This window comes from Coenobita brevimanus, chromosome 52, assembly GCF_032717465.1.
Source record: "Coenobita brevimanus isolate Jiangsu-jjx chromosome 52, ASM3271746v2, whole genome shotgun sequence".
Taxonomy (NCBI): Eukaryota; Metazoa; Arthropoda; class Malacostraca; order Decapoda; family Coenobitidae; genus Coenobita; species Coenobita brevimanus.
The window spans coordinates 17176198-17197131 of NC_137005.1; the positions used below are offsets into that span (position 1 = coordinate 17176198).

The 20934-nt window shown below is 41.2% G+C and overlaps 1 pseudogene; it reads right to left on the minus strand.

The window, feature by feature from the left end:
* Nucleotides 1-14546: 14546 nt before the first annotated feature.
* On the minus strand, nucleotides 14547-14665 carry LOC145400608 (5S ribosomal RNA; annotated as a pseudogene).
* Between the last annotated feature and the right edge of the window lie 6269 nt (nucleotides 14666-20934).

Below are 20934 nucleotides of genomic sequence, written 5' to 3' on the forward strand. Positions count from 1 at the left end.
GCTCAGGAAGCTTTATTGAACATAAGGGAGCAACATAAGCCTGTAACAAACAAATACCCAAAACTAGTTTAATTCATAAGGAGAACATAAGCATACATAGGTACATAAACATACATAAACACAGAACAAAATCCAATAAATTATTGTGTCCATTTCACAGTATTAATGTCATTCTCCACACAAAGGCTTTTGATCGAGTGTGGCATAGATCCTTAATTTCCAAACTGCCCTCTTACAGTTTCTATCCTTCTATCCAAACCTTCATCTCTAGCTTCCTTCATGGTCGCTGCTTAGCTGCTGTTGTAGACAGCCACCATTCATTTCCTGGAGCTATCAACGGTGGTATTCTCCAGGGCTCTGTCCTATCACCAATCTCTTCCTTCTGTTCATCAATGACCTAAGCTGTACATCTAACCCTATCCACTCACATGCTGATATCTCCACCCATCACCTTTCCATTTGCTTCCCAGTGTCCATCTTAGCAGTTACTTCAAGAAACAAAAGATGAGGCTATGGCACACCTAATGACTGACTTAGCTTATATCTTTGATTGAGGTAGGAGTAATTTTGTTGTTCATAGTGCTTCAAAAGCCCAGTTCTTACATCTTTCAACCTGTTAAAATCTTCCACAGGAGTATCCTCTAATTTTTAACAATATCCAACTCTATCCTGCATCATCTTGAAACATACTCTGGGTTTTATTCTCTCGGGATTCATCTTGGGAAGATCATATTACCTCTCTTGTAAACTTTGCTTCCAAGAGATTAGATGTGCTAAGCTGACTCCATGCCTTCTTTACTCATGCACAGTTTTTGACTTAATACACGGGTTTCAATCGCTCCTGTGTAGAATATAACTCATATGGGAGGAGGCTGCCTACATATAGCTCCTCTCACCAAGGAGTCAAGGGCTCTTCATGTCATTAACTCTCCTGTTCTTACAAGCTCCCTTCAACTTCTGTCTCTTCGTTGCATTGTTGCATCTTTAGCTCTTTCCTATCGCTGCATCAATGATCAATGTTCCTTTAAACTGTCTAATTGCATCCCTTCACCACTACGCCAGATGCGTAGCACCTGTCTAGCAACAAATTTTCCTTTTTTTTTCTGTCCAAATCTCTAACGCAAGAGTTAATCGTTACTGCCAGTCCTTCATGTATGCGACAGGTCAGTTCTGGTTCCTATGCCTGTATTTCCTACTGCCTATGACTTCCAGTTTTTCAGACGCAGTGTGTCCAGGCATCTCGAAATGAATAGATCTTGAATTTGGCTCTCTGTTACCTTGTTTTTCTTTTTCCTTGGAGGGAACAATGTTACAGATATCTAACCGTTGATTCCTTCTTCCTTTGCATTAAGAATAATAATACTCTGAAATGTCAGTCCGCTAAACATAATATGATAGGGAAATTAACAGCAATGAATTGACCACCATCTATAGACTGGAAAGACACTGATACACCTGTGTATTATAAACATACAATGTTAGCCTTTATATTATACTGTTCTGTAAATACGTGTCTCTCTGTACATCTTCCTATCCATCCATCTATCTGTCTGTCTATCTATCTGTCTATATACTTATATCTCTCTCTGTCTCTCTATCTATTGTCTGGAAGCGCGTGCTGTACTCGTTAATGGTGACCCGACAAAAAGTCTCTTTCATCTTTACTCAGTAACGGCCCCTGTGCCCATGACACGCCATCCTTACTCCCTTACACTCTATCGCATCTTTTCACTCTGTTTCCCAATCTTTTTCCTCCTTTCCATCTCAGTCTCCTACGGATTCCTCTCAACCGTCGTATTTATAGATTCTGAAGATATGATTGTCCCTGAAGGATACAAGTAATAACATAAGCACTCAGAAAGTGCAATAACCACACTTTCCAACTGGTATAAAGGCACGTCCTCATGATAAGTAGGCGTTTGTGGTTTTGTAGTTAGGTAATGAAATAATAATAGAAAACTGTTATGAAGACGTGATGAACTGAATTGCTTTCCCCACTTCCGATCTGCTGTTTATAACGCGATCCAGCGCCATGCTTAGAAACAGATGAGCAACCTATTCCAACACAACAGGCGCCCAAATATCGTGTTGAAGGGCCATGAACCCGAACTTTATCCCTGCTCGTCATCTTGACCTTCGGCCGATCGTTCTTAGGACTGACGTACTTATTTCTTACTTGACCCTCAGTCCCTCCACCATATTTGGTTCTTCAGTTGTGACCTTGACTTCTGACATACTGGGAATAGAGTAATTTCATCTTCGAACAACTTCAAGCCCCGTTACTTTCCAACTGAATCAGCTATATTTGATTTAAGGGCCAGATATATGATGTCAACCTCCAAAATTTACCTTTGATGGATTATTCTCAAAACTGAATCGCCTCACACTTTCCTGTCCCTCGACCATTTCACCCGATATCTCTAAAATCGGATAAAAACAGTCCTAGTTGACTTCGCCCTTGGCCATGACCTTTTTTGGCCAAAAATGAATCACCTGTTCCTCTGATGCTTCTCAACCACATTGCTAAATCTAATGCAATTCCGTGCAGTAGATGTAAGGATAGTGCGCCCCAAACCATCGGAACAAGGTCAAGGGAGTAAAACGGTACAATATCCCATCCTGACATCATTTTTTTTTTCCCTTCCAGTGCGCTCCTTTATGATGTAGCATAAACGCACCCGTGCCATATTAATGGTATAAATTCTAGCGAACCACTCAATTTAAAAAATGTTATTGAAAAATAAGTTTAGGGGTGATATTATATGTAGTTTTACTGCCTAGTAATTCTTCCGATGATTTTTTCGTGCACTGGCATCCCTGCAACTTCATCCTTTTAATAGCATGTTTTTATGCTCGTGTGTGAGTGTGTGTGTCGCTCTCTCTCTCTCTCTCTCTCTCTCTCTCTCTCACTCTCCATAGATACAGCCATATATATATATATATATATATATATATATATATATATATATATATATATATAAATATAGATAGGTAGATACCTACCTACCTACATATATATATATATATATATATATATATATATATATATATATGTGTGTGTGTGTGTGTGTGTGTGTGTGTGTGTGAGTGTGTGTGTATACAGACATAGATAGATAGACATGATAGATATATATAGATAGAGAGGTTGATATATATATATATATATATATATATATATATATATATATATATATATATATATATATATATATATATATATATATATATATCATCATCATCAGCCGTTTGAGTATCAACTGAAGGACCGGCCTATCCCAACCGAAGTGGGGACGATACAGCCAATGTATCTCTACCAAGTGGCTTAGGCTGTCTGGTAGAGATTGTATGTAGGGTGAGAAGTGCTTGTAAGTGTAATTGTAGTGTTGGAGTGGCTTTGGATGTGTGTGTAGTCTGTGAACCAAGTGTAATCGGCCCACGAGCGCCGATTGGGTGCAATCATACTTTATAGTAAGCGGCACTGGTTCAACCACAGTTCCCCTTGTGTCCGCCAATGCAGTACTATATACCCGGTAGATAGATAGATAGATAGATAGGTTGATATATATATATATATATATATATATATATATAGGTAGATAGATAGATATCTATATCTATCTATCTATCTATCTATCTATCTATCTATCTATATATATAAACATTCATTCATTATCCAATTCTACGTTGCCCCATGTGAAGCGTAAGAGCCCGGGGCTAGGCAAGTTGGTCCTGCCATTTAAAATGAGAGTGACCAGCCTCACTCATCCCTGAGTGGCATCACGTGAGCAATAAACCACAGCCACCCCTCGGATGTAAACCTTCACCGGCTCAATCCGAGTAGAGCTCCATAATTACCCACTAAACCACCAGGCGCCAAAATTTGGTTATATGGTTACCACCCAGCGTAGTAAATGGTTTCTTGGTGTACAGGAAACCATATTGATTTGTCACTCAGTGCAGAGTCACCCACAGGCAGAAGGAAGAGGAGAGAATGAAGGAAAGAAAGACAGAAGAGGGAGTGTAAAGTTACCCGTAGGCAGAAGGACGAGGAAAGAATGAAGGAAAGAAAGACAGAAGAAGATGGAAGGAAAGAAAGATGGAGGAAAGGAAAGGGCAGACACCCGAGAGCAGCATTATATGGAGTGAGTGGATGGTGAGCGCCCCCACCTACCACAAATATATATATTGCCAAACGCCTTAATCCCATAAAGGGGTGACAACAAAAAAATCGCCTCCATGTCGCCCTGTCCCCTGTCATTTCACTGCCCTGATCTCAGCTCACACACCCCTCTCGCATATACATCTCCACTCCATCCCTACATCTCATCCTTGGCCTCCCCCTTCCTCTTCTCCCCTCCACCTCGCTCTTCAGTCTCTCGCCATCCATGCTATCCACATGGGCAAACCATGTCGGTGTATTTCTCCTATCGCTTTCTATCACATCCACATCCATAGCACAATGCTTTTTCACTTCCCCATTTGTCAGATTGTCTCTTCATGTGACCCCACATGCTCCTTTCAAATAACTAATTTCCACTGCTCTCACTCTTGACTTCTGTCCCTCCAACAACGTCCAAGCTTCACTTCCATGCGTTAGAGTGGTATCGCAATACTATTATGTAGTAACTTATTCAATTCCATGCTCACCTCCGTGTTTCTTATCACTGCTTTCAAAGATCCAGTAACCTTTCCTCCTTGTACCCTTTCAAGCACTTCACCCTGCAAACTTCAATCATTACTTATCACACTACCCAAGTACTTCAATGCACTCATATTTTCCATTTCCTTCTCCAAAAACCTCATGGTACATTCAGTGACTTCATTTCTCTTGAAGACCATAACTTTACTCTTCCCTACATTCACCTTTAAAATCGGCTCCTTACACACTCTCCCATACTCATTCACTGAGCTTTGCAGCTCTGCTTCGTCTTCACTTAACAACACAGTATCATCTGCAAACAACAGTACAGGGAGTTTCCAAACACTGCCCTCTCTCATTAAGGCTACCCCAACATCCACTGCCCTACCTTGTATCTCTTTTATAACCCCATCCAAATACAGACTGGACAACCATGGAGACATTACACATCCTTGTTTCAATCCAAGTTTCAAATAGAAAAATTCACGCGGTTCACTGTCCAACACATTCCAGCCTTAGCACCCTCATTCATTCTCTTCACGGCATTCAGCAACTTCCCATTTACTCCATATATTCTTAGTACTTACCCCCCTGTGGCGGGGGGGACACAGCCTGGCCGCACTATGGGGTGGTACTACTACTCTGCGGCCAGGTTGTGTTAGGAAGAATACTGCCACCGTATTCCCTGCGTGTCGTAAAAGGCGACTAAAAGGGGCGGTGTGAGGGGACTAGGGACCCCCTCCTCTGTTTTTTAGTTCCTAAAAAGAGACAGGCCAGAGAAAGGGATGGGGGATGGAGTTATCCCCGTACCCTGAAGATTGGGTCTATGAATGTGCGTGGATGTAGTACAATTGAGGCTAAAAGGGAGGAGATTGGGAGAATGTTTGTGAGAAGAAAGTTGGATGTGTTAGCTTTGAGTGAAACCAAGATGAAAGGGAAGGGGGAATCTATGTTTGGAAGTGTGAATGGAAGATTGTCAGGTGTTGATAGAGGAAGGGCAAGAGAAGGTGTGGCCTTGTTAGTGAGTCCGGAAGTACAGCAGTGTGTGATTGAATGGAAGGAGGTGTCATCGAGACTGATGTGGGTGAAAGCGAAATTTGAACGTGAGTTGTGGGTGTTTGTGAGTGCATATGGGCCTGGTAGTGAAAGGGATGAACAAGAGAGGGAGTCTTTCTGGAATGATGTTGATGAGTGTCTGCAGAGTTTTGGAGCGAATGTGAATGTGGTAATGATGGGAGATCTGAATGCTAGAGTGGGAAATGTGGCAGTTGAAGGCGTAGTTGGTATGCATGGTGTGCCTGGAAGAAATGAAAATGGGGAACGAATGATAGCGATGTGTGTTGAGCGAGAGATGGTGATTGGGAATACGCTGTTTGAGAAGAAAGATATTTATAAGTATACATGGGTGAGACAGGAGGGTGGAAGGGTTGTTGATAGAGCCTTGATGGACTACGTGGTTGTGTCTAGGAATGTAATAGGAAGATTGTTGGATGTGAGAGTTCTGAGAGGGGAGGGTGGAGGTATGTCTGACCACTACCTGGTGGAGGGAAAGTTAAGAGTAGGTAAGAGATGGGTGAGAGCTAGGAGGGTTAGGTGTGGCAGGGAGGTTTTGAAAGTGAGTGAGTTGGATAAAAGAGAGAAAAAGATAGAGTATCAAGAGAAATTGAAAGATGAGTGGAACGCAGTGAAAGATCGGGAAAATGGCAGCGTGGAGGAGGAATGGCAGTTGTTTAAGAGTGCTGTGGTGGGGCATGCAGAAGAGGTGTGTGGTGTGAGACGTGTGGGTGGTGGTGTAAGAAAAGGAAGTGAATGGTGGTGCGAGGAAGTACGTATGGCTGTGGCTGAGAAGAGACGTGCATATGAAGTGTGGCTGCAGAGGAAGGATGAGATGTCATATGAAAGGTATAAGGAAAAGAGGAATAGAGTGAGAAGGGCTGTACGTGATGCTAAAGTGGCAGCAGATGATAGGTGGGGTAGGCGGCTGACAGAGAATTTTCAACAGAATAAGAAAATGTTTTGGAAGGAGGTGAAAAGGGTGCGAAAGGGAGAGTCTGGGAAGGAAGAACGAATAAAAGCAGAGGATGGAAAAATGTTAATTGAGATGGATGCAGTAAGGAAGAGATGGGCAGAGTATTTTGAAAGATTGTTAAATGTAGAGGAGGAAAGGGTGGCTGAGATTGTGGTGGATAGAAGAGTGCAAGGAATAAATGTGTTGGGAGAGTTGAATGATTCTTTGATCACGAAGGAGGAAGTGGAGAAGGCAGTAAAGGAGATGAAAACAGAGAAAGCTGCAGGTATGGATGGGTGTGCTGTGGAATGCCTGAAGGGTGGTGGAGTGACTATTGTTGACTGGTTAGTAAGATTGTTGAATGTGTGCTTTGAGAAAGGTATGGTGCCAATTGACTGGGCAAGTGCTTGTGTGGTCCCGTTGTATAAAGGCAAGGGTGATAAGTATGAATGTACTAGCTTTAGGGGTATAAGTCTGTTGAGTGTTGTAGGTAAAGTGTATGGTAGAGTGTTAATTATGAGAGTTAGAGAGGGTACAGAGGGAGTGATTAGTGATGAGCAGTGTGGCTTTAGGAGAGGGAGGGGATGTGTGGATCAGGTGTTTGCTGTGAGACAAGTGTGTGAAAAGTATTTAGCGAAAGGCAAGGATGTGTTTTGGGCATTTATGGATTTAGAGAAAGCGTATGATAGAATTGACAGGGAGGCTTTGTGGACTGTTTTAAGAATGTATGGACTTGATGGTAGGTTATTAAAAGGGGTGAAAAGTTTTTATGTAAATAGTAGAGCGTGTGTAAGAGTGGGAAATGCTGTGAGTGATTGGTTTCCCGTGAGAGTGGGGCTGCGACAGGGATGTGTGATGTCGCCTTGGTTGTTTAATATTTACATGGATGGTGTTGTAAGAGAGGTGAATGCAAGAGTTTTAGGTGGTCTGAGTCTGGTAAATGTTGATGGAGGAGAGTGGAATCTGAAGCAGCTGCTGTTTGCAGATGATACTGCACTGGTGACTGATTCAGAGGAGAGATTGAGACAGTTGGTAGAGGAGTTTGGAAGGGTGTGTGAAAGGAGGAAATTGAAAGTAAATGAGAATAAGAGTAAAGTGATGAAGTGTACGAGGTTGATAGATGGTAGGGGGATGAATATAGTTTTGAATGGTGAGTTGCTTGAGGAGGTAGATTGTTTTAAATATCTAGGGTCACATGTTGCTGTGGATGGAAGAATAGATGCAGAAGTGAAGTTTAGAATAAATGAAGTAGGAAAGGTGCTGGGAGGAATGAAAAAAGTGTTTAAATGTCGTTCGCTTAGAATGGATGTAAAGAGAAGGCTGTATGAGGGTGTTGTGGTACCGACTGCATTATATGGGGCTGAAACATGGAATATGGGTGTAGCAGAGAGGAAAAGTTTGAATGTAATGGAGATGAGATGTCTGAGGAGTATGTGTGGAGTGACGCGTATGGATCGAGTGCGAAATGATGAAGTGCGAAGGAGAACTGGAGTTGTTCGGGAGATGGCTGATCGAGTTGAGCAGAGGGTGTTGCAATGGTTTGGGCATATGGAGAGAATGGATAATGAGCGATTGGTGAAAAAGATAACTAGATCTGAAGTGAGAAGTGTAAGGCTGAGAGGAAGACCACGAATAGGATGGATGGACAGTGTGAAGAGAGCGCTGGATGCGAGAGGGATGTCTGTTGAGCAAGGAAGAGTGGCTGTGCGTGACAAATAAATGGAGAGAAATTGTGAATGAATAAGTGATGACGCAGCCCTGAGGGGATATTCTCCCGCATTTGGTCTGATCAGCTAGTCAGGTCAGGTGCGGGTAAGGGGATGGGTCTGTTATGATGTGGCAGGGGTAAACCAGTTCCGCTGTCGGGCCCTGCTGCGGATGTCACTGATTGCATTGCGCAGTTGACCCTTGTGCAGTGTGATGCGGTGAGGATCTGTCCGTTCTCCCCTTTGGAGCTAAGATGCGAATGAATGTGTTTGAATGGATGAGTAAATGGAGAGTGAGTCGTCCTGTCTCGGCTACCTCCCTTTCCTTGGGGGAAGCAGCCTAGGTATATAGATAGATAGATAGACTTTCCACATTCCTTGTATATCCACCCTGTCATATGCTTTCTCCAAATTCATAAAAGCCACATACAACTTCTTTCCCTGCTCTAGAAACTTTTCCTATAAAAACCTAAGAATGATTATCTGATCTACACAACCTCTTCCCTTCCTAAAACCTCCAGGTTCTTCTCCAACTATTTTCTCTATTATTTCCCTGACTCTGTCAATAAGTATCCTACCATATATTTTTCCTCTTACAGTACGAAGACAAATGCCCTTATGATTACCACACACTTCTTTTTCCCCTTTTCCTTTGTACAGGGGAATAATTATATCTAATTTCCAATCCTCCGGGACTTTACTTTCCTCCCAGGCCAATCAGCACATCTTCCACATCCATCCTACTACTATCTCTTTCCCATACTTCAGCATTTCATAACATACTCCATCAATTCCTGGGGCTTTCCCAATTTTAACTTTCCTCATTGCTTCCACAACTTCCATCTTACTGATTTGTTCCTCTCTTCTCACATCACTCCTTCTCTCAACCATTCCCCAGCCACTTACACTTGCTTTACTTTCATTCTCTATGTTCAACAATTCCTAAAAATGTTCTCTCCATCTGCTCACTTTTTTTCCCTTCTCCACTAGCAATCTATCATTTTTATTTTTCACTCCCCGACTAACTTCTTTATCACCCTGTCTAACTCTTTTTACCTCCTTCCAGAACATTATCTTACATTCCCTCCACATTACCTTCAAATTCCTTCCAAATTCCGCATCCAGTCTCTTCTGACTCTCTCTTATAAATCTTTCCACCTCTCTCTCATCCTTTCTACATATAACTCACTCTTCCATCTCTCAAATTCCTCTACGCCCTTGTGTCTCATCCACTCACTATATGGTTTCTTCTTTTGTGCCACAGCCAGGTTCACCTCTTCACTCCACCATGCAGTTCCTGGCATCCCTTTTCTTTTTCACTTCACCCCACACACCACCTCATTGGCTGCAATTAATTCTTCTATGAATATCTTGCACACACCTTCCACGTCCCCCATCTGCTCTAATCCATATTTTCTCAATTTCTCCTCCACTTCTTTCTAATAACCTGCCTTTTTTCCAACCTTTTGCAACCTTTCTACCCTCCTTGTATGAACTACTTCCTCCTGTTCTTCCCTTCCTCTGTTCCTCCATTTCATTTGAGTCGACTTTCACGACCACCAAGTGGTGGATATTGTATATCCCCTGCACCCCGTTATACAACGCCAAATACAAAAGATGTACAGAGAGAGAGAGAGAGAGTCCCATACAATCATTTATATATACATAAGGTGAAGGGATGACAGTACTCTATGACCTTGACATCTGGCTGATTATTATCAAACATGAAATACTGTACTTCATCCATGTGTGACTATTAACCCCTTCACTACGTTTCGTCCAATTTGGATCAGAAAATGTTTAAGTTGACCTTACCCTGTGACTTTAACCTCTGACCTATTGTTCTCAAAGTAATTTATTCTTTGGCCGACCCCAAACCTGTCCACCAAGGTTACTCATAATCGAATAAAAAAAATGCTAAAAGGCTAAAAGTTTGACACTGTTTTATGACCTTTAACTCTCTTATTGTGCAAAAAACTGAACCACTTTATTCATTGCTGACCACCTACTATTCTACCAAGTTTGATCTTAACTGGATAAAAACTATAAAACTGACCCATTCCCGACCTATTTCATCTGCTTTTTATTGGGCAATATCTACTGTGCATTAGATCTAGAGGTGAATGAAACCCATCTGTTAAAAACAACCATAATTGGTTTTGCCATATTAGAGCTAGAGGCATCTGGGAAAGAAGAAAGACGATTATTGAGAAATCATTTGTTTTCTTCGGTTATACTTTAGTGTATTAACGTTATGCTTTAGCCGCTTTAGGGGATGATATAGCTATAGAAGCTAGGAAGACTAATACAACATGCTTATAAAGACTTAATATCTCCGTGTTAGGAAGGTATGAGAGATTGTACTTGTTATGGCAAGTAATCGCATCGGAGCCATCCCTGAATAGTGTCTGCTGTCATTCTGACAGCCCCTACTTCCTGTCCATTTCACATCCTGGAATAAAAGAGACATACCGGTATACGGAGTGTCCCCTGCAAAAACACCCCATTGTAACTGCCCACACCCACAGCCTCTCTTAATCACCCGGTCCACGGCTCACTGACTCATGGTACGGAGTGAAGCTAAGAGGGATATGGGGTGTCAGTGTAAAGTGTGCTAAAAGTAGTAATGCAGGTTGTTTAGTAAGGGCGACCGTAGGGCTTGAAGGAGGAGATGGCAGTGAGCTGTTGTTGCTTAACTCATGACCAGTTGGTTGAGCACAGCCGTCGACCGCAGGTAAGTAAGTAAGTAAGTAAGGGGGAGGCGGTGGCTCAACCGGTAGAGAGGTGGCGTGCGGTCCCAACGGGCCCAGGTTCGAATCCCGGCTGGGGCAGGGAACAGTTCAAGGATTTGAATTTCATTAAATCAGGCTTTACTGATCTACCAGAAGACCCGCCGACATGTCGTAAAAATACCCCCGCTAATACCAATGCACCAGTCCTGTATGAGACAGCCCTAGCATGTATTCAATATGGACGGTGGGTCTTAGCGCCGAAGTGGTGACATGTAGAGGTGTACGTTATGTAGGAGGACTGCTGGGCCTTGATAGCAGGCTGTGAAGCCTATGCCCAGAGTCGGACACATAAAAAAAAAAAAAAAAAAAAAAAACTATAGGATCGTCCCATAAGTCCCTTTCAGTGTTGATGCAGTGTTTGCGTCTTTTTGTGGTATGTGTTTTGCTGTGCTCTGTTATGCGTGTAATTATTGCTGTGCTCTGTTATGCGTGTAATTATTGTGGGAGCCTATTCTACAAGTTGGGGGAGGGGGGCTGGCAAGACAGTGTTCTGATTGAGATATTGGCCTGCATATGGAATGAGCATGTTGGTGTTTATTCATTGCTAGTGTTGGTATGTCTGTGAGTGGGATATTGCTGAAGAGGATCTGGTAAAGTTTATAGGGTTGTATATGAATGAAAAAAGGAATGTAGGTATATACTGTAGGTAAGTAAAATCTGCTTCCAAGAGATTGGGTGTGCTATGCCGACTCCGTTCCTTCTTTAACCCTGCACAATTGTTGACTCTATACAAGGGTTTTATCTGCCCCTGCGTGGAGTACAACTCTCATGTGTGGGGAGGCTCCCCACATACAGCTCTTTTCAATAGAGTGGAGTCAAAGGCTTTTTGCCTCATTAACTCTCCTCCTCTTATTGACTCCCTTCAACCTCTGTCTCCTCGCCGCACTGTTGCATCTTCATCTTTTTTCTATCGCTACTTCCATGGTCACTGCTCCTCTGACCTGTCTGCGTGCATTCCTCCACCTCTACGACGGGCGCGTAGCACCCATCTAGCAGCAAACTCTCATCCCTTTTCTGTCCAACTCTCTAATGCAAGAGTTAACCATTACTCCCAGTCCTTCATTTATGCAAGCGGTCAGCTCTGGAACTGTCTCCCTCTGTCTGTATTTCCTGCTTCCTATGATCTCCAGTCTTTCAAGCGCAATGTGTCCAGGCATCTCGAAATGATCGGATCTTGAATTTGACTCTCTCTTGTATTTTGTTTTTCTCTTGGAAGGAACAGTTTTGTGGGGTCGTTGCCTTTGGTTCCTTCTTCCTCGCATAATATATATATATATATATATATATATATATATATATATATATATATATATATATATATATATATATATATATAGTTTAAGTAAAAGTGTTGTTCCAACAACACAATACAACGAAGTAGGCAGCAGTGCCGAACAAGCAAATCAGGTGATTCAGTGTTGACTGTTTTGTCTCCGACAGATAGGAATGGAAAACTGTAAGTAGAAATTTTCTGTCAGGACCAGAAGATGGCCACAATCTTTAGCAAATCACCTTTGGAAGGAGTTAAGAAATGGGACAAAGGTAGAAAGCAGGCCAATGATTTCTACCAGGAACTTGTGGAAATGGAGACACATAGTAAACTGGTAGAACGAGTGCACAGAATAGAGAAGGCTTTTCAGAGTGAAATTGATGAAATTAAAAAACAGTTGCACATGCAGAACGAAGAAAATGAAAATTTATCAAAGGAGATTACCGGTAATAAGAAAGACACAACAATTGAGGAATTATCAGTTGAGGTAGGTACACTTAGAAGGAAGATTAGTGAAATGGCAAGCACAGTTGTCAACCATGAGAGTATTATGGAAGAATTCAGAAATGATACAGAGACAATAAGGCAGGCAAGCACTCTGATAGATCATAATAGTGATACTGAGGAGAAGATAACCCAAATAAATGAAGCGATGCAAAGCTACAAAAATGTGGAAACCACGTATGCTGAAATGGTGAAAGTATGGAAAGACTTAGAAACAAGAGTTGAAGAAAACAGCATTAAAAAGGAAGTGAAGAAAATATCTAACACAATCCAAAATTGGTCAAAGATTCAGCAGACATCAACAAATCTATAGTAATCACTGGTATAGAGGAAGAAGAAATAAAAGATTTCGAGGGACAAAGGGGAGATGTAAAATGTAATGAACATATTGAAGGAAATGTTAGAAGAAATCTATAGTAAAGACACAGAGGAACACAAAAGGCTGGGGAAATATGAGAAAAATAAATCAGGGCCCCTGAAAATATCCTTCCGGAGTGTAAACACTGTGGAGAAAATACTGAAAAAAGCAAACAAACTTATGGAAAAAGAGGACTTCAAAAATGTATGGATAAAGAGATGCCTAACTCAGGAGGAACTTGGATTACTAAAGGAGAAGAGGGAGGAGGCAAAAACAAAGAATGAGGGAAGATCAGAGGAAGAGAAGAACACATTTATTTACAAAGTAATTGGACTGCAGGTTCGGAAGTGGTACATAAACAGGAGGGAATAAAAAGGAGAAAGGTAGTAGGCCCAAATCATGACAAGTATGTAAACAAGATGATTAAGTTGATGTACTCAAATGTAGATGGAATAGTATCTAAATACTAGAGATGAACGATTATATCAAAGAAAAGGAACCACATATTGTTTGCCTAACTGAAACAAAATTAACACCAAGGATATCAAACGATACACTAAACCTAGAGGAATACAATATATGGAGAAGAGATAGGAACTTAAAAAAAGGAGGAGGAATTATAATATTAACAAAGAAAAATCTGCAAGTCAAGGAAATAGAACTAGATGTACCATCACGGGTAGAACTGATCACTGTACAGATTAGTACGTCTGAAGGGAAAGTAATTGTGGCAAATTTATACATGCCGCGCAGATCAAACATTTTGGAAAAAAGAGAATATGAAGACCTGGCGGAGAAAACAATTCAAAGTTTAAGAGCAATACCGGTACTACATAGAATGGAGAAGAAATCTGAAAGAATTATACTAACTGGTGATATCAATACAAATATAAATTGGAATACTCTAGATATAAAAAGCCACGAAAGCTGCTGGGAATTAACTCTTCTGGACCCTGTGCCGGAGTTTTTCCTAACACAGCATGTAAAAAAAGCACCAGAAAAAGAGGACTTGACATACCATCAGTACTAGATGTTATATTTACTAGGCAGCAAAATGATATTGACAATATAACGTATCACCCACCATTCGGCAAAAGTGACCACGTAGTATTAAGTTACAACGTCAGGATTTCATATGACATAGTTCATTCATTCATTGCCAGACGCCATGTATCCCTAAAGGGGTGGCCAAGGGCTTAAAGTTAATTGTTTTACAGGGAGGGCCACCAATCCTCCACCAACCCCACTTGACACGTAGGGAGAACGTTATGCCAACAGCATCTGGTGTTCCCAGGCGATCACCCATCCAAGTACTAACCAGACCCAACGTTGCTTAACTTCGCTGATCGGACGGGAAGCCGTGTACTCAACGTGGCATGGACATAGTTAATAGTTATAAAAGTTACAAAAAGAGCCTTAACTACAAAAAGGGCAATTATCGTGACCTAAAAAAATATTACTTAGACTGGGAAAAAGAGCTTAGAGGACCAGATTTTAATGTTATTTATAAAAAATTCTGTGAACTTTATGAAATAGGAGTCCACAAGTACATCCCACTGCACAAAGAAGCAGAAAAGAATATAAAGAATGGTTTAATACAGAATGTAAAAAATCAAAAGAAAAAAGGGATTTGTTGTGGAATAGATACAGAAGACACAATAGTGAAAGGGCATATAACAACTATAAACAGGCAAGAAACGATTATACAAGAATAAGAAGGGAAGCCCAAAAACAGTTTGAGGAGGACTTCGTAAATAAAAGTAGTGACCAATCGAAGCTATTTTACAGCTACATCCGAAGCAAAACCAAAGTAAAAGCTAAAGTAAAATAATTACAGATGAGGGTATCACCTACACGCAATAGAAGGATATTTGTGAAGCACTAAATAAGAATTTCCAATCAGATTTTACCAAAGAAAATAATTCTGAGAGGGATTATATAGAAAATGCATGCCTACACATACTACAAGATACACAAATATCAGAAAAAGAAATACAGGAGGAGCTAAGTAAATTAGACAAAGGAAAAGCAAATGGTCCTGATGAAAGTTCATGTTGGTTGCTACATGAATGTGCAAAGGAGTTAGGTAAACCAGTATTTTTGATTTTCAAGGAATCCTTGGGACAAGGTAAACTACCTGATATTTGGAAGAAAACATTGTTCCCTTATTCAAGAAAGGGAATAGACAAAATCCACTCAACTACCACCAGTATCACTAACCAGTGTTGTAAGCAAGGTTTTACAAAAGCTGATAAGAAAAGTTTAGAAGAACACAATATTATAACAGAAAGACAGTTTGGTTTCAGAAAGAGAAAATCATGTATTATTAATTTGTTGAGCTACTATGATAGTTACGGAAACACTACAGAACAGAGAAGGATGGGTGGACAGTATCCATTTAGATTTCAAGAAAGCATTTGACAGAGTACCGCACCAAAGACTTTTATGGAAACTCTATCATCAAGGAGGAATCCAAGGCAAACTGTATTGTTGGATGCAAGATTTTCTAAGAAAAAAGGGATATGAGAACAGTACTAAGGGGAAATTACTCATCATGGAGAGAAGTGACTAGCAGAGTTCTGCATGGCTTCGTTGCTGGCACCAATTATGTTTTTAGTGTATATAAATGGTATAAACAGTAACAATGGAAATGAAAGCTATTTAAATATGTTTGCTGATGATGCAAAAATACAAAGAAGAATTGCTAACACAGACTCGTGTAAAGAGCTACAAGAAGAATTAAATAAACTTCATGAATGGAGCAATACATGGCAAATGGAATTCAATGTGGACAAGTGTCATGTAATCAAGTTTGATAAAAGTGGAAAAAGACCTGATTGGGATTATAAGTTAGGAAGCAAAACCCTACACACATCAGAAAAAGAGAAGGACCTAGGTGTGAAAATCAATAACAGACTATCTCCGGCTGACCCCATCAGTGAGAAGGTACGGAACATGTATACACCGCTTGCTAATATGAGAACAGCATTCACATACATAAATGAAGACATGCTAAGAAAGATAATAACATCATTCATCAGACCAACCCTGGAGTATGCGTTAGTAGTCTGGTGTCATCTAAAAAAACACATAGATAAGATTGAAAAAGTTCAAAGGGCCGCTACAAGATGGGTACCAAGCTTAAGGAATCTAAAGACTAGAAAAACTGAATGTACCTCCACTACAGGAGAGAAGGAAAAGAGGAGACATGATTACGCTATACATATGCATATCAGGGAAGGAGAAAGTAGACATAAATAATTACATAACCTATGGGGATGCATCAGCAAGAGGACACTGCAAAAATCTGCATAAAAAGAGAGGTGATAAAGACGTAAGGAAATTTAGTTTCCCAAGTAGGGCAATTGATCAGTGGAATGCACTACCGAATGAAATATTGTGTGCCAAAACAACTCATAAATTCAAGGATATGTACGATAAAAATGGTTTAAGACACGGGACAGTACGAGCTTGACTCATTCCCATAAATATACAATTAGGTAAGAACACAGTAGTGGTGACACAGAAGAGCAAGGAGGGACAAATATAGCCAAGAGGGAAGGGGCACAAGAATTAAATGTGATAGAAGAAAGGGAAGAACATGAATAAAAACTGGGAATTGAGAAAAGGATGAAAGGGGAAAGAAGTGAGAAGGTGGGGAGCAAAAAATATGGTATTGCTTTTACGGAGAACTAACAGGAATATCCAGGGACAAAAAGGCGAACACTCTAATCCTATTTGTTCTAGTTCAGTACCTCTTATGCTTTTGAAAAAGGGATTATAAGAGGCCCACGAACTTTCTATTTCAGCTTTCGCAGATAAAAGCACAGTATTTGTGCACACTTGTTTACTATTACCGGTCACCTAAATGACCTCTGACCTGTGACCTCAAATGACCTCGGAGGTCAATCTCTCATAGCCTATAACCTAACTGGAGGTAATGTGAATCCCCATGCCAAATAATTGGGCTGCAGGGGTACCCTGTGCGGTCTGTGCCAAAAAAAGGTGAACACACTACCGGTGACCTCAAATGATCCAGGTCTGACTTTTGACTCCCGTAAAACCATCCTTGGGTCACCCTGATTCAGAACATATAGTGTCTGGGGGTCTCTGGCATTTGGTCTGGGAGTGAATTACAAACAAACAAACAATGCGGCTCTTTTATATATATAGAAGTGACACAGAGATCAGTCGCAGAGTTAGGAAGTGTGATATAGAGCCGAAGACTTAAAGTGAGTTTTTCGTTTCAGAATTAAAGGAAATTACAGGTTCAGACATGGAGAGAAGTTAAAGGGTTGCAGACTTTGACTTTGAGAAAGTTGCACAGAGTTGCTATATTAGAAAGTTATGAAGTGCCCAGTCAAGCAGGGCAGTACCCCCAAGGTGGATGGAAAGCTGATGACAGGGAGAGCTGGAGCTTCTGTTTCATCAGCCCTCAGGACAAGTTCCTGATCATCCCCTTTTTCAGTGTCTCATAACACAGTGAGTAGGCCAGCATGCTCTCCGATACAAGTTTCTCTAACTGTCAGCACCAAACTACATCCACAGTACACACTACACTTCATTTTCAAAAAAAAAAAAAAAAGAATTATAGCACAATTAAATCTGGCCTCGGACTCCCCGGGGGGGGAGGGTAACAAATTCTCCAACCATCCTCCCCTCTCCCGGTGACGACTCAGGGAGATACCTGGAACCACTGTCCGACTCACTTCTTCATTTCTGCAACATTCGCGGCCTTTCCTCTAACTTTCTCTCTGATCATCACCTCTCCTCCTCTGAACCTTACCTTCTCTTCCTGTCTGAGACTCAGCTGTCTGAGGCAACTGACAGCAAACACTTTTCTGTTTCTTCCTACTTTATACTCATTTCAAAGCCAAAGGTGGTTGTTCTGTATATGTATGCAACGATCTATCTTGCTCTCGTGTTCCTGAACTTGATTCTTCTGAATTCTCTACTGTCTGTTGTCGGGTTTCTTGTCATTCTCTGACTAAATTTATCTGCGCTGTTTTCTTATCTCCTAGTTCTACTGACAAAAATTTTTCGACTATCTTACTTCTACAATGGAACACATTCTATCCATTTCTTCTTTCTCTGAAATCTACATTCCAGGAGATTTCAATGTTCACCACCACCTTTGGCTCTCCTCTCTTTTCACTGATCTACCTGGTGAACAAACCTACATCTTTTTTATCCTTAATGACCTAGAGCAGCTTGTACAGCACATTACCCCTATCCCTGACCGCCTTGGAGAGAGATCCAACATACCTGACCTCTTTCTTATAACTAATCCTTCGGCTTACACTGTTAATCTTTCCCCTCTGTTAAGCTCCTCTTATCACAACCTAATTACCTTGCCCTGTCCTATTACTCTGGTACGGCCTGTGGACCTTCCAAATAAACGTCGACTGTGGCACTTTGGAGCTGTGGATTGGAAGGCCCTCACGCAGTATTTCTTTGATTTTCCTCGGAATGATTATTGCTTATATGGCTGGGAGTCATCTGAGTGTGCATTGCTCATTACGGAGGTTATTCTCTCAAGAATGGAAGCATACAATCCTTTCTCATATCCTTTGACTAATGCAAGAAAGTCTTGGTTTAATCACGCTTGTTCTAATGCTGTCCACAACAAGAAGAGGACCTATAAAAGGTACCAGGACCAACCCACCCCTGAATCACATGTAGCATATGTTTCTGCCCAGAATCGTGCCAAGTCTGTTCATTACTCTGCTAAAAATAATTTCATCCGTACCGAATGCTCTCAATTCTCCAACTCTAATTCTTCCCGCTCCTTCTGGCACCTTGCCAAAAACTTTTCTAACAACTTTACCTCATCATCCTTCCCTCCTCTTCTCTATTCTGATGGCTCCTTAGCTATATCTTCTACTGATAAAGCAGATCTCTTCGCTCAGACTTTCTTCTCCAATTCCACCTTAGACGATTCCAGTGATGTTCCTCCATCACTTCCCCCCTCTGACTTCCTCATGGCTGACATTAAAACTTCTTCAGCTGATGTATTTTCTGCTATCACTGGCGTTAATACTAACAAGGCATATGGGCCTGATGGAGTCCCTCCTGTTGTCCTCAAGAACTGTGCCTAGGTAAAGTCTTTCGTCTTTGTCTGTCAACTAGTACCTTTCCTTCTTGCTGGAAATTTGCTCTCATTCAGCTAATCCCAAAGAAGGGTGACCATTCCCAATCCTCTAACTATCGTCCAATTGCTTTAACATCCTGTGTCTCAAAAGTTTTTGAGTCTATTCTTAACAGAAAACTTTTAAAGCATCTTTCCTATCAGAACCTTCTTTCTGATTGTCAGTATGAGTTTCGTCAGGGATGTTCCACTGGCGATCTTCTCACCTACCTTTCAGACTCCTTGTCATCCTTTTTTTGGGACTTTGGCGAAAGCTTTGCCATTGCACTTGATATCTCAAAGGCTTTCGATTGAGTCTGGCATAAATCTGTAGTTTCCAAACCTACCGGTATCTGTGCCTTCATCTATAGCTTCCTTTCTTGTCGTTCTATAGCTGTTGTTGTAGACGGCCATCGTTCTTCTAGATCTATCAACAGTGGTGTTCTTCAGGGCTCTGTCCTATCACCGACTCTCTTCCTTCTATTCATCAATGACCTTCTAAGCTGTACGTCTAGCCCTATCCACTCGTACTCTGGTGATTCCACCCATCACTTTTCCATTCGGCTCCCGCAACGTCCATCTCTGCAGTTGCGTCAACAGACAAGGGATGAGGCTATGGCACGCCTAATGTCTGACTTGACTTCTTTCTTTGACTGTGGTAGAAATTATCTTGTTGTTTTTAATGCATCAAAACTCAGTTTTTAAACCTATCAACCCAACACAATCATTCACAGGTGTACCCACTAATGTTTAATAATAATCAGCTTAATCCTGCATCATTTTTGAACGTGCTTGGGGTTTCATTCACTCGGTACTTATTTTGGAAAGATCATATTGCATCTCTCGTAGAATCTGCTTCCAAGAGATTAGGTGTGCTAAGCCGACTCCATACCTTCGTTACCCCTGCACAGTTGTTGATTTTTTACACGGGTTTTATTCACCCATGTGTAGAGTACAACTCCCATGTGTGAGGAGGTTCCCCACATACAGCTCTTCTCAGTAGGGTGGAGTCAAAGGCCTTTCGTCTCATCAACTCTCCTTCTCTTACTGGCTCACTTCCACTTCTGTCTCTTCACTGCAATGTTGCATCTTTATCTCTTGTCTATTGCTACCTCAAAGGTCGCTGCTCCTCTGAACTGTCTGGTTGCATTCCTCCACCTCTACGATGGGCGCTTAGCACCTGTCTAGTGACAAGCTCTCATCCCTTTTCTGTCCAAGTCTCTAATGCAAGAGTTACCCATTACTCCCAGTCCTTCATTTATGGAACAGGTCAACTCTGGAACTGTCTCCCTCTGTCTATATCCTACTTCCTATGATCTCCAGTCTTTCAAACGCAATGTGTCCAGGCATCTCGAAATGAAGGGATCTTGAATTTGGCTCTCTTTTGTATTTTTTTTTCTTTCTTGGAAGGAACGGTATTGCGGGCCCCTGGCTTTTGGTTCCTTCTTTCTTGCATTAAAAAAAAAATAAATATATATATATATATATATATATATATATATATATATGTGTGTGTATATATATATATAT